Source organism: Arachis hypogaea, chromosome 20, assembly GCF_003086295.3.
Source record: "Arachis hypogaea cultivar Tifrunner chromosome 20, arahy.Tifrunner.gnm2.J5K5, whole genome shotgun sequence".
NCBI lineage: Eukaryota > Viridiplantae > Streptophyta > Magnoliopsida > Fabales > Fabaceae > Arachis > Arachis hypogaea.
Genome location: NC_092055.1, coordinates 80,107,142 through 80,119,388, shown reverse-complemented (window position 1 = coordinate 80,119,388; position 12,247 = coordinate 80,107,142). Strand labels below are relative to the sequence as shown.

The following is a 12,247-nucleotide window of genomic DNA, read 5'->3' as shown; positions in this document are numbered from 1 at the left end:
TCCAACGTAGGCTCTATTTATTGAATGCTAGGCTTCACGTTCTCATGCTTTCATGGTCATGGGCCATGCTTTTAAAAGCGTGGCCTAAGGCATCAAAGTGTGCTCCAACTTCAAAGTGTGCTCCAAAACTCTTTTTTTTTCCTTTTTAGTTTATTTTGTGCTTTTTTGCTTCTTTTTCTTCTTATTTCCTACAAAGTTTATCAAATTAAAAGATCAAAGAAATATACCATTTAAGCACAAAAGAATGCAATATTTAAGAACTACTTATCAATTTTTTGTATGAAAAAGTATAGAAAAACATGACATGATGACATGTCATCATGGTGCTATATGTGTGATTGTTTAGCTAGTTCACTAATAAGTATGAAAGGTAGATTGTCTCTTTTTAGTATGAACTTGGTTGCTCTCTATGAAACTTTAGCAAATAAAGCTCCTTGGAAGAAAGAAAGAACAAAAATGAAAGAAACAAAGAATAAAGCTAGGCACCAATAGTTTGAACTTTAAGGCATGTGTCTGTGGTGTTTCTGTGCAAGGATATGCTTGAATGAGTAAGTTCTTAGGAGTGCTTCATCACTTGACAACTTGGGTTAACTAACCCGGGATTGTCAACTGAAAATTCACAATCAAGAGCAACCTTGTCACAAAACATTTAGCAACCCAAAGAGGTGCTGGACACCAAGGTCTGAAGAATGAATAACAAACCATGTGCCTGTAGTGAATATGTGCTGAGGAAAGACTTGGATAATTAAGTCCTTAGGGGTGTTTCAATACTTAGCACCTTGAACCAACTGGTTCGGGAGTGTTGACTGAAAGCCTACTTTAAAGAGTTGCCTCAAAAATAGAACCCTGAGCTGCTGCAATTAAAGAATGAATACTCAACAACAACAACAACAACAACAAAGCCTTGTCCCACTAAGTGGGGTCGGCTACATGAATCAAACGACGCCATTGTGCTCTGTCATGTATCATGTCTACAGAGAGACCGTTTACATGTAGATCTCGTTTGACCACCTCATGGATGGTCTTCTTAGGTCTTCCTCTGCCTTTCGCCCTTTGTCCATCTTCCATCTCATCCACCCTCCTGACTGGATGTTCTATCGGTCTTCTTCCCACATGTCCAAACTACCTGAGACGCGATTCAACCATCTTTTCCACAATGGGTGCTACTCCAACTCTCTCCCTTATATCTTCATTCCTTATTTTATCCAATCGCGTATGACCACTCATCCATCTCAACATCTTCATCTCTGTCACACTCAACTTATGTTCGTGCTCCCCTTTAGCCGCCCAACACTCCGTACCATACAGCATAGCCGGTCTTATAGCGGTGCGATAGAATTTACCTTTAAGTTTTAAAGGCACTTTTTTGTCGCATATAAAACCAGATGCACTCCGCCATTTTGACCAACCTGCTTGGATCCTATGATTTACATCCTGTTCAATCTCTCCATTATCCTGTATGATGCACCCAAGATACTTAAAACTTTTAACTTTTCGCAGGATGTTTTCTCCAATCTTCACCTCTATATTGGAGTTTTCCCTTCTCAGACTGAACTTACATTCCATATATTCCGTCTTGCTACGGCTTATGCGCAGACCATACACTTCTAGAGCTTCTCTCCATAGCTCCAACTTCTTATTTAGGTCTTCCCTTGACTCTCCCATAAGGACGATATCATCGGCAAAAAGCATGCACCATGACACAGGCTCTTGGATGTGCTCTGTGAGTACTTCCAAGACTAATGTGAAAAGGTATGGACTTAAGGATGATCCCTGGTGTAATCCTATACCAATAGGGAATTCCTCTGTCACACCACCTTGAGTCTTCACACTACATGTCTTTAATTGCCCGAATATATGCGATCCTTACTCTCCTCTTTTCTAAAACCTTCCATAAGACTTCCCTTGGTACTCTATCATACGCTTTTTCCAAATCAATAAACACCATGTGTAGATCTCTTTTATTACTACGATACCTCTCCATCATCCTTCTTAATAGGTATATCGCTTCAGTGGTAGATCTGCCTGGCATAAATCCAAATTGGTTCTCTGTTACTTGTGTCTCTTTTCTCAACCTCCGTTCTATCACCCTTTCCCATAACTTCATAGTATGACTCATAAGCTTAATCCCTCTATAGTTTCCGCAACTTTGTATATCCCCCTTATTCTTGTAGATAGGTACCAAGGTGCTCTTTCTCCACTCATCAGGCATCTTCTTTGACCTTAAAATCTCATTAAAAAGCTTGGTTAACCAGTTGATGCCTTTTTCTCCAAGACCCTTCCAAACCTCAATCGGGATATTATCAGGTCCTACTGCCCTGCCATTTTTCATCTGCTTTAGAGCCTCTTTTACCTCGAAGTCTCGAATCCTTCGATAGTAGTTAAAGTTTTGATCTTCTTCCCTTGTGCATAATCGACCAAGGCTCGGAAGAGTCTTCTGTCCCTCATTAAATAACTCGTAGAAGTAGCTCTTCCACCTTTCATTAATCTTTTCCTCTTGAGCCAACACCTCTCCATCCTTATCCTTTATGCACTTAACCTGATCCAAATCTCTCATTCTTCTTTCCCGACTCTTTGCGATTCTATATATACCTTTTTCTCCTTCTTTCGTGCCCAAAGACTGGTAGAGACCCTCATATGCTCTTGTTCTTGCTTCACTTACAGCCACTTTTGTCTCTTTCTTAGCCGCCTTATATTTTTCCCAGTTATCTGCATTGCGGCATAAAGACCACTCTTTAAAGCATTCCCTTTTTATCTTTATCTTTTCTTGTATACTCGCATTCCACCACTAGGACTCCTTGTCTCTTGGTCCTATTCCTTTAGATTCACCAAAACTTTCTTTTGCTGTTCTTCTAATAACTTCTACCATCTCCCTCCACATTTCTTCCGCGCTTCCATTCCCATCCCACTTTGCCTCTTCTCCTACCCGTCTTAGGAAGCTTCTTTGTTCCTCCCCTTTCATCCGCCACCACCTCGTCCTTGGGTTCTTCGTATGATGTCTTTTCCTCAACTTTTGCTTAACGCGAAAATCCATGACGAGCACCCTATGTTGTGTTGTCAAACTCTCTCCCGGGATAATTTTACAGTTAATGCAAAATTTCCGGTCGACTCTCCTCAACAAGAAGAAGTCGATTTGAGAGCTTGTCATGCCACTCTTATAGGTTATAAGATGTTCGTCTCTCTTTTTAAAACATGTATTTGCGATGAGAAGATCAAAAGTTGAGGAAAAGTCCAAAATAGTTTTACCCTCGGCATTGATCACCCCAAAACCATGGCCTCCGTGAATACTCCCATATCCAGTCACTTCTCTCCCAACATGGCCATTTAAATCTCCTCCTAAGAAAATCTTATCTCCCAAAGGTATGCCTTGAACCAAACTCTCTAGATCCTCCCAAAACCTTATCTTGTGTTGTTCGTCCGAACCCACTTGCGGTGCATAGGCGCTAATCACATGGAAAGCACCTCCCTCCACCACAAGTTTGATAGAGATGATCCGATCTCCCACCCTCTTGACATCCACTACGTCTTTCTTCCACTGCTTATCCACAATTATTCCAACCCCATTCCTATTCTTCACCTTTCCTGTATACCAAAGTTTGAAACCAGAAGTATCCAACTCCCTAGCCTTTGCACCAACCCATTTCGTTTCTTGTAGGCACATAATGTTAATCTTCCTCCTTGTCATGGTGTCCACCACCTCCATGGACTTTCCTGTTAGAGTGCCTATGTTCCATGTCCCAAATCTCAACCTTCTGTCGCTTCGACCTTTACCTTTTCCTTTGTGAACTAGCTTATTTACCCTCGTCCGTTCACGAAAACGCGAGAACCCTTGCTCATTTAACACTACATCCGGGCACCAATGCAGCGGCTCTTGCTTCGACACCGTACTCGAGCCATACGGCGCGTTGCTTCCGGGCAACGACCTAGCTTTAGCGCAATAATGTCTTTGATTCATGTCATGGGGGTTCGGCTATATTTTTATGTTGGTTGCCGAAGACCTAACACAACCCTCCTCCTTTATCCGGGCTTGGGACCGGCTATGTACCGCAAGTGTAACATAGGCGGAGTTTAAAGAATGAATACTCAGCAAAAGAAAAACAAAGAAATCAAATACCAAGGATGAGTGAATAACAAGGATTCATAGCAGTACCTTAGTTAACACTAAAAGAGACATTTCTCACCTAGAAATTAATAAAAGTTGAGCTGCAACATATCATGCATAAAACCCCATAAATCAAGTTCAATTGCTTTCTCATAAGGACATACATTGCCTTTTGTCTTCATTCATTCTTCTCATAATTCACTGCTTGCTTGGGGACAAGCAAGATTTATGTTTGGTGTTGTGATGCTAAGGCATCTTAGGCTAGTTTCACTAGCCTTTTTCTATTGTTTTTATTAGGTTTTATGCACTTTCTTGAGCTATAAGTAAGCATTTGGATTAAAAGTTCATGTATACCTTGATTCATTCAAAGATGGTTAATTTGATGCATTTTTATGAGATTTTTGCCATAATTACTTGTGTGCTAAGAATGATGCAATTTCTTGTGATTTTAGCAAGTCTTTGATGCATGTATTGGTTGATGATAGGTAAAGAAAGGCATGAGAAGAAGTTGATGAATGGCCATGGAAAGAAGAAGAGGAAGCAACGTTGGTGGCCAAAGTTGGCCCACCAACGTTGCCTCAAACGTTGGAGGAAGGGCAATGCTACACTTTGCAAATTCTAGTACCAACGTTGGAGGGAATGTTGGTGAGCCAACGTTACCTCCAACGATTTTCAATACAGTTTGCTTTCTGAAAATTGGAAAAATTAGCTGTCACATTGATGAGTGGATAATTTACACACTTTTTGGCATTATTTTTACATAGTTTTTAGTATGATTTAGTTAGTTTTTAGTATATTTTTATTAGTTTTTAAATAAAAATCACATGTCTAGACTTTACTATGAGTTTGTGTATTTTTCTATGATTTCAGGTAATATCTGGCTGAAATTGAGGGACTTGAGCAAAAATCATATTCAGAGGTTGAAGAAGGACTGCAGATGCTGTTGGATTCTGACCTCCCTGCACTCAAAGTGGATTTTCTGTAGCTACAGGAGTTCAAATGGCGCGCTCTCAATTGCGTTGGAAAGTAGACATCCAAGACTATCCAGCAATATATAATAGTCCATACTTTGCCCGAGTTTAGATGACTCAAACTGGCGTTCAACGCCAGCTCCCTGCCCTATTCTGGAGTTAAACGCCAGAAACAGGTTACAAACTGGCGTTCAACTCCAAGGAAGACCTCTACACGTGAAAGCTTTAATGCTCAGCCCAAGCAGACACCAAGTGGGCCCCGAAAGTGGATTTCTGTATCATTTACTTATTTCTGTAACCCTAGTAACTAGTTTAGTATAAATAGGACTTTTTACTATTGTGTTAACTATCTCTGGACGTTTAGTTCTTAGATCATGGAGGCTGGCCATTCGGCCATGCCTGGACCTTATTCTTATGTATTTTCAACGGTAGAGTTTCTACACACCATAGATTAAGATGTAGAGCTCTGCTGTTCCTCATGAATTAATGCAAAGTACTATTGTTTTTCTATTCAACTCAAGCCTATTTCTTCTCTAAGATATTCATTCACACACAAGAACATGATGAATGTGATGACTATGTGATGCTCATCATCATTCTCACTTATGAATGCGTGCCTGACAAACACTTCCGTTCTACATGCAAACAAGCTTGAATGTGTATCTCTTAGCCTTCTGATCTACGATCAGAGTCTTCGTGGTATAGGCTAGAATTATTGGTGGCCATTCTTGAGATCCGGAAAGTCTAAACCTTGTCTGTGGTATTCCGAGTAGGATCTGGGAAGGGATGGCTGTGATGAGCTTCAAACTCGCGAGTGCTGAGCGTAGTGACAGACGCAAAAGGATTACTGAATCCTATTCCAGTATGATCGAGAACCGACAGATGATTAGCTGTGCGGTGACAGCGCATCTTGGACCATTTTCACTGAGAGGACGGGAAGTAGCCATTGACAATGGTGATGCCCTACATAAAGCTTGCCATGGAAATGAGTATGAAGGATTGGATGAAAGCAGTAGGAAAGCGGAGATTCAGAAGGAACTAAGCATCTCTATACGCTTATCTGAAATTCTCACCAATGAATTATATAAGTATCTCTATCCTATTCTATATTTTAATTATATTTTATTTATCAGTTCACCATAACCATTTGAATCCGCCTGACTGAGAGTTGCAAGGTGACCATAGCTTGCTTCAAGCTGACATTCTCCGTAGGATCGACCCTTACTCACGTAAGGTTTATTACTTGGACGACCCAGTGCACTTGCTAGTTAGTTGTGCGAAGTTGTGACAAAGAACTAAGATTATGAACGTGCGTATAAAGTTTTCAGCGCCGTTACCAAGGAATGAACGATCACGATTTTGCATACCATGTTTTTGGCGCTGTTGCCGGGGATTGTTCGAGTTTGGACAACTGATGGTTCATCTTGTTGCTCAGATTAGGTAATTTTATTTTAATTTTAAGTTTTTGTTTTTATTCTTTTATTTTCGAAAAATTTTCAAAAAAAATAAGATAAAAAATTAAATTATTCTATGTTCTTCAGAATTTTTAAGAATGAATTCTAGAGTTTTATGATGATCTGTTGAAGTCTGGATGGCTGTAAAGCCATGTCTAATCTTTTGGACTGAGGTTTCAACTATCATTAGAGAAGAGCTTCTTTGTCTTTCTCAGTAATTTAGCTTTTGTATGTAATGATCTGCTAAAGCTTGGCTGGCCGTTGGCCATGTCTAGTGTTTTGGACCGGAGCTTTCACTGAAAGCTTGGCTGGCTAGTAAGCCATGTCTAATTCCTGGACTGGAGCTTTAGACTAACATTGCATGATTCCTGGAATTCTCATTAGAAATTTTGAAATCCTTATTTTTTTCTTTATCCAATTAATTTTCGAAAAAAATTATAAAAAAAATTTAATAAAATCATAAAACCAAAAATAATTTTGTGTTTCTTGTTTGAGTCTATTGTCAATTTATAAGTTTGGTGTCAATTGCATGTTTATCTCTTTCTTGCATTTTTCGAAAATTCATGCATTGCATTCTTCAAGATTTTCAAGTTGTTCTTGATGAATCTTCTTGTTTGATCTTCATATTTTCTTGTTGTGTGTTGCATCTTATTTTTCATATGCATTTTCAATTTGTTAGTGTCTAATTATTAAAATTTTTTAAGTTTGGTGTCTTGCATGTTTTTCTTTTCTTAAAAAATTTTGAAAAATAAGTCTTTGGAGTTCATCTTGATATTCAAAGTGTTCATGGTGTTCATCTTGACATTCAAAGTGTTCTTGCATGCATCATGTGTTTTGATCTTGAATTTTCATGTTTTGAGTAATTTTTATGTTTTTCTCTCTCCTCATTAAAAATTTAAAAATAAAAAAAATATCTTTCCCTTATTTCACTCATAAATTTTTGAAAATTTGAGTTGACTTTTTCAAAACATTTTAAAATTTAGTTGTTTCTTATGAGTCAAATCAAATTTTCAATTTAAAAATTCTATCTTTTTCAAATCTTTTTCATTTTTTCTTTCATAATTTCCAAATTTTCAAAATTTATTTTCAAAATCTTTTTCTTATTTTTATTTCATATTTCCAAAATTAATGCTAACAATTAATGTGATCTGATCGATTCAAAAATTTTAAGTTGTTACTTGCCTAGTAAGAAAGGTTCAATCTTTAAATTTTAAAATCATATCTTTTTGTTTCTTGTTAGACAAGTAACCAACTTTAATTTTCAAAATCAAATCTTTTTAAATTTCTTTTTCAAATCTTTTTCAAAATAAAATGTCAATCACATCTTTTTCAAAATCAATTTCAAAATCTTTTCTAACTTCTTATCTTTTCAAAATTGATTTTCAAATCTTCTTCAATTAATTTTATCTTTTTGTTTGATTCTTATCTTTTTCAAAACCACCTAACTAATTATCTCTCTCTAATTTTCAAAAATCACTTCCTCTTTTTCAAAATTCCTTTTTAATTAACTAATTATTTTAAATTTTAATTTAATTTAATTTAATTTTTCTTTTTAAAATTTTCGAATTCTAACTAATTTTAAATTGAAAAAACAAAAATATTTTTATTTTATTTTATTTAATTTTCGAATTCTTCCCTCTCTCATCTCCTTCTAATTATTTATTTATTTACTAACACTTCTCTTCATCTCAAAATTCGAACCCTCTCTTCCTCTTGGTGTTAGAATTTCTCTTCTTCTATTCTTTTCTTCTTCTACTCACATAAAGGAATCTCTATACTCTGACATAGAGGATTCCAAATTTTCTTTTGTGTTCTCTTCTTTTTCATATGAGCAGGAACAAGGATAAGAACATTCTTGTTGAGGCTAATCCTGAACCTGAAAGGACTCTAAAGAGGAAGCTAAGGGAAGCTAAAGCACAACTCTCTGGAGAAAATCTGACAGAAATTTTCGAAAAAGAAGGAGACATGGCCGAAAATAATAACAATGCAAGGAAGATGCTTAGTGACTTTACTGCACCAAATTCCAATTTACATGGAAGAAGCATCTCAATCCCTACCATTGGAGCAAAAAATTTTGAGCTAAAGCCTCAATTAGTTTCTCTGATGCAACAGAATTGCAAGTTTCATGGACTTCCATCAGAAGATCCTTTTCAGTTCTTAACTGAGTTTTTGCAAATCTATGATACTGTTAAGACCAATGGGGTTGATCCCGAGGTCTACAGGCTTATGCTTTTCCCGTTTGCTGTAAGAGACAGAGCTAGAATATGGTTGGACTCTCAACCTAAAGGTAGCCTGAACTCTTAGGATAAGCTGGTCACGGCTTTCTTAGCCAAGTTCTTTCCTCCTCAAAAGCTTAGCAAGCTTAGAGTGGATGTTCAAACCTTCAAACAGAAAGAAGGTGAATCCCTCTATGAAGCTTGGGAGAGATACAAGCAACTGACCAAAAAGTGTCCTTCTGACATGCTTTTAGAATGGACCATCTGGGATATATTCTATGATGGTCTATCTGAACTATCTAAGATGTCATTGGACCATTCTGCAGGTGGATCCATTCACCTAAAGAAAATGCCTGCAGAAGCTCAAGAACTCATTGACATGGTTACAAATAACTAGTTCATATACACTTCTGAAAGGAATCCTGTGAGTAATGGGACGCCTCGGAGGAAGGGAGTTCTTGAAATTGATACTCTGAATGCCATATTGGCTCAGAACAAAATATTGACTCAGCAAGTCAATATGATTTCTCAGAGTCTAAATGGATTGCAAGCTGTATCCAACAGTACTCAAGAGGCATCTTCTGAAAAAAAAGCTTATGATCCTGAGAACCCTACAATAGCAGAGGTGAATTACATGGGAGAACCCTATGGAAACACCTAAAATCTCTCATGGAGAAATCATCCAAATTTCTCATGGAAGGATCAACAAAAGCCTCAACAAGGCTTTAATAATGGTGGAAGAAACAGGTTCAGCAATAGCAAACCTTTTCCATCATCCACTCAGCAACAGACAGAGAATTCTGAGCAGAATCCATCTAGCTTAGCAAATATAGTCTCTGATCTATTTAAGGCCACTCTAAGTTTCATGAATGAAACAAGGTCCTCCATTAGAAATTTAGAGGCACAAGTGGGCCAGCTGAGTAAAAGAGTCACTGAAACTCCTCCTAGTGCTCTCCCAAGCAATACAGAAGAGAATCCAAAAGGAGAGTGCAAGACCATTACCTTACTTGGTGTGGCCGAACCCAGAGAGGAGGAGGAGGACGTGAATCCTAGTGAGGAAGACCTCCTGGAATGCTCAGTGACCAATAAGGAGTTTCCCTTTGAGGAACCAAAGGAATCTGAGGCTCATCTAGAGACCATAGAGATTCCATTGAACCTCCTTTTACCATTCATGAGCTCTAATGACTATTCATCTTCTGAAGAAAATGAAGACATTACTGAAGAGCAAGTTGCTCAATATTTAGGAGCAATCATGAAGCTGAATGCCAAATTATTTGGTAATGAGACTTGGGAGGATGAATCTCCATTGCTCATCAAGGAACTAAATACCTTGGTTCAGCAAACTTTACCTCAAAAGAAATAGGATCCTGGTAAATTCCTAATTCCCTGTAAAATAGGCACCATGACCTTTGAAAAGGCTCTGTGTGACCTAGGGTCAGGAATAAACTTAATGCCACTCTCTGTAATGGAGCAACTTGGGATCTTTGAGGTGCAAGCTGCCAGAATCTTATTAGAGATGGCAGACAACTCAAGAAAACAGGCTTATGGACAAGTAGAGGATGTGTTAGTAAAGGTTGAAGGCCTTTACATCCCTGCTGATTTCATAATCCTAGACACTGGGAAGGATGAGGATGAATCCATCATCCTTGGAAGACCCTTCCTAGCCACAGCAAAAGCTGTGATTGATATGGACAGAGGAGAGTTGGTCCTGCAACTAAATGAGGACAACCTTGTGTTTAAAACTCAAGGATCTCCTTCTGTAACCATGAAGAGTAAGCATGAAAAGCTTTTCTCACTGCAGAGTCAACCAAAGCCCCCACAGTCAACTTTAAGTTTGGTGTTGGGAGGCCACAACCAAACTCTAAGTTTGGTGTTGAACCCCCATATTCAAACTTTAAGTTTGGTGTGGGGAGGTCCCAACAATGCTCTGAACATCTGTGAGGCTCCATGAGAGCTCACTGTCAAGCTATTGACATTTAAGAAGCGCTTGTTGGGAGGCAACCCAATGTTATTTAATTATATCTATTTATTTTCTATTGTTATTTTATGATTTTTTAGGTTGATGATCATGTGGAGTCACAAAAACTACTGAAAAATAAAAAAGCAGAATGAAAAATATCATTAAAAACAGCTCACCCTGGAGGAAGAACTTACTGGCGTTTAAACGCCAGTAAGAGGCATCAAACTGGCGTTTAACACCAGAAAGAAGCATCAAGTTGGCGTTAAACGCCAGAAACAAGCACCAAACTGGCATTTAACGCCAGAACAGAGCATGGAAGTGGCATTAAACGCCAGAAACAGGCTACATTTGGGCGTTTAACGCCAAAAACAAGCAGCAAGCTGGCGTTTGCCAGACATGCATGCTAAGGGCGTTTTACACGCCTAACTGGAGCAGGGATGTTAAGTCCTTGACCCCACAGGATCCCCACCTTTTCTTCTCTCCTCTTCACACCTTTTCATAACTCTCTTCCACAAATACCCCTCACCAATCACCTCAATCACTCTTTCCCATCACCTCTTCACCACTCACATCCATCCTCTCTTCCCCAAAAACCCCACCTACCTCCAAAATTCAAACTCTTTTCCCTCCCAAACCCAACCCTAATGGCCGAACCCTAAACCTCCCCCCCACTCCTATATAAACCCTTCATTTCTTCCTCATTTTCACACAACACAATCCTTTCTTCTTCCCCTTGGCCGAATATACACCTCTCTCCCTCTCCTCCATTTTTCTTCTTCTTCTCCTTCTTTCTTTCTTCTTTTGCTCGGGGACGAGCAAACATTTTAAGTTTGGTGTGGTAAAAGCATTGCTTTATGTTTTTCCATAACCATTAATGGCACCTAAGGCCAGAGAAACCTCAAGAAAGAGGAAAGGGAAGGAAATTGCTTCCACCTCTGAGTCATGGGAGATGGAGAGATTCATCTCAAAGGTCTGTTAAGACCACTTCTATGAAGTTATGGCCAAGAAGAAAGTGATCCCTGAGGTTCCTTTCAAGCTCAAAAAGAATGAGTACCCGGAGATCCGACATGAGATCCGAAGAAGAGGTTGGGAAGTTCTCACCAACCCCATTCAACAAGTCAGAATCTTAATGGTTCAAGAGTTCTATGCAAACGCATGGATCACTAAGAACCATGATCAAAGTGTGAACCCGAATCCAAAGAATTGGCTTACAATGGTTTGGGGGAATTACTTAGATTTCAATCCAGAAAATGTAAGGTTGGTGTTGAATTTGTCAATGATGTAAGAAAACGCACGCCTCTACACTAGAAGTGTCAACTTTGATCAAAGGTTGGACCAAGTCCTCATGGACATATGTGTGGAAGGAGCTCAATGGAAAGTTGACTCAAAAGCCAAGCCGGTTCAATTGAGAAGACTGGACCTTAAGCCTGTAGCTAGAGGATGGTTGGAGTTTATTCAACGCTCAATCATTCCTACTAGCAACCGGTCTGAAGTTACTATAGACCGGGCCATCATGATCCATAGTATCATGATTGGGGAGGAAG

At 38.7% G+C, this 12,247-nt stretch overlaps 1 non-coding gene across 1 annotated transcript; it reads right to left on the bottom strand.

Moving 5' to 3' along the window:
* Positions 1 to 8,885: 8,885 nt before the first annotated feature.
* LOC112787051 (small nucleolar RNA R71) lies at positions 8,886 to 8,993 on the bottom strand. Its single transcript, XR_003194488.1, has one exon. It is a non-coding gene; the product is annotated as a small nucleolar RNA R71 (small nucleolar RNA).
* Positions 8,994 to 12,247: the final 3,254 nt, after the last annotated feature.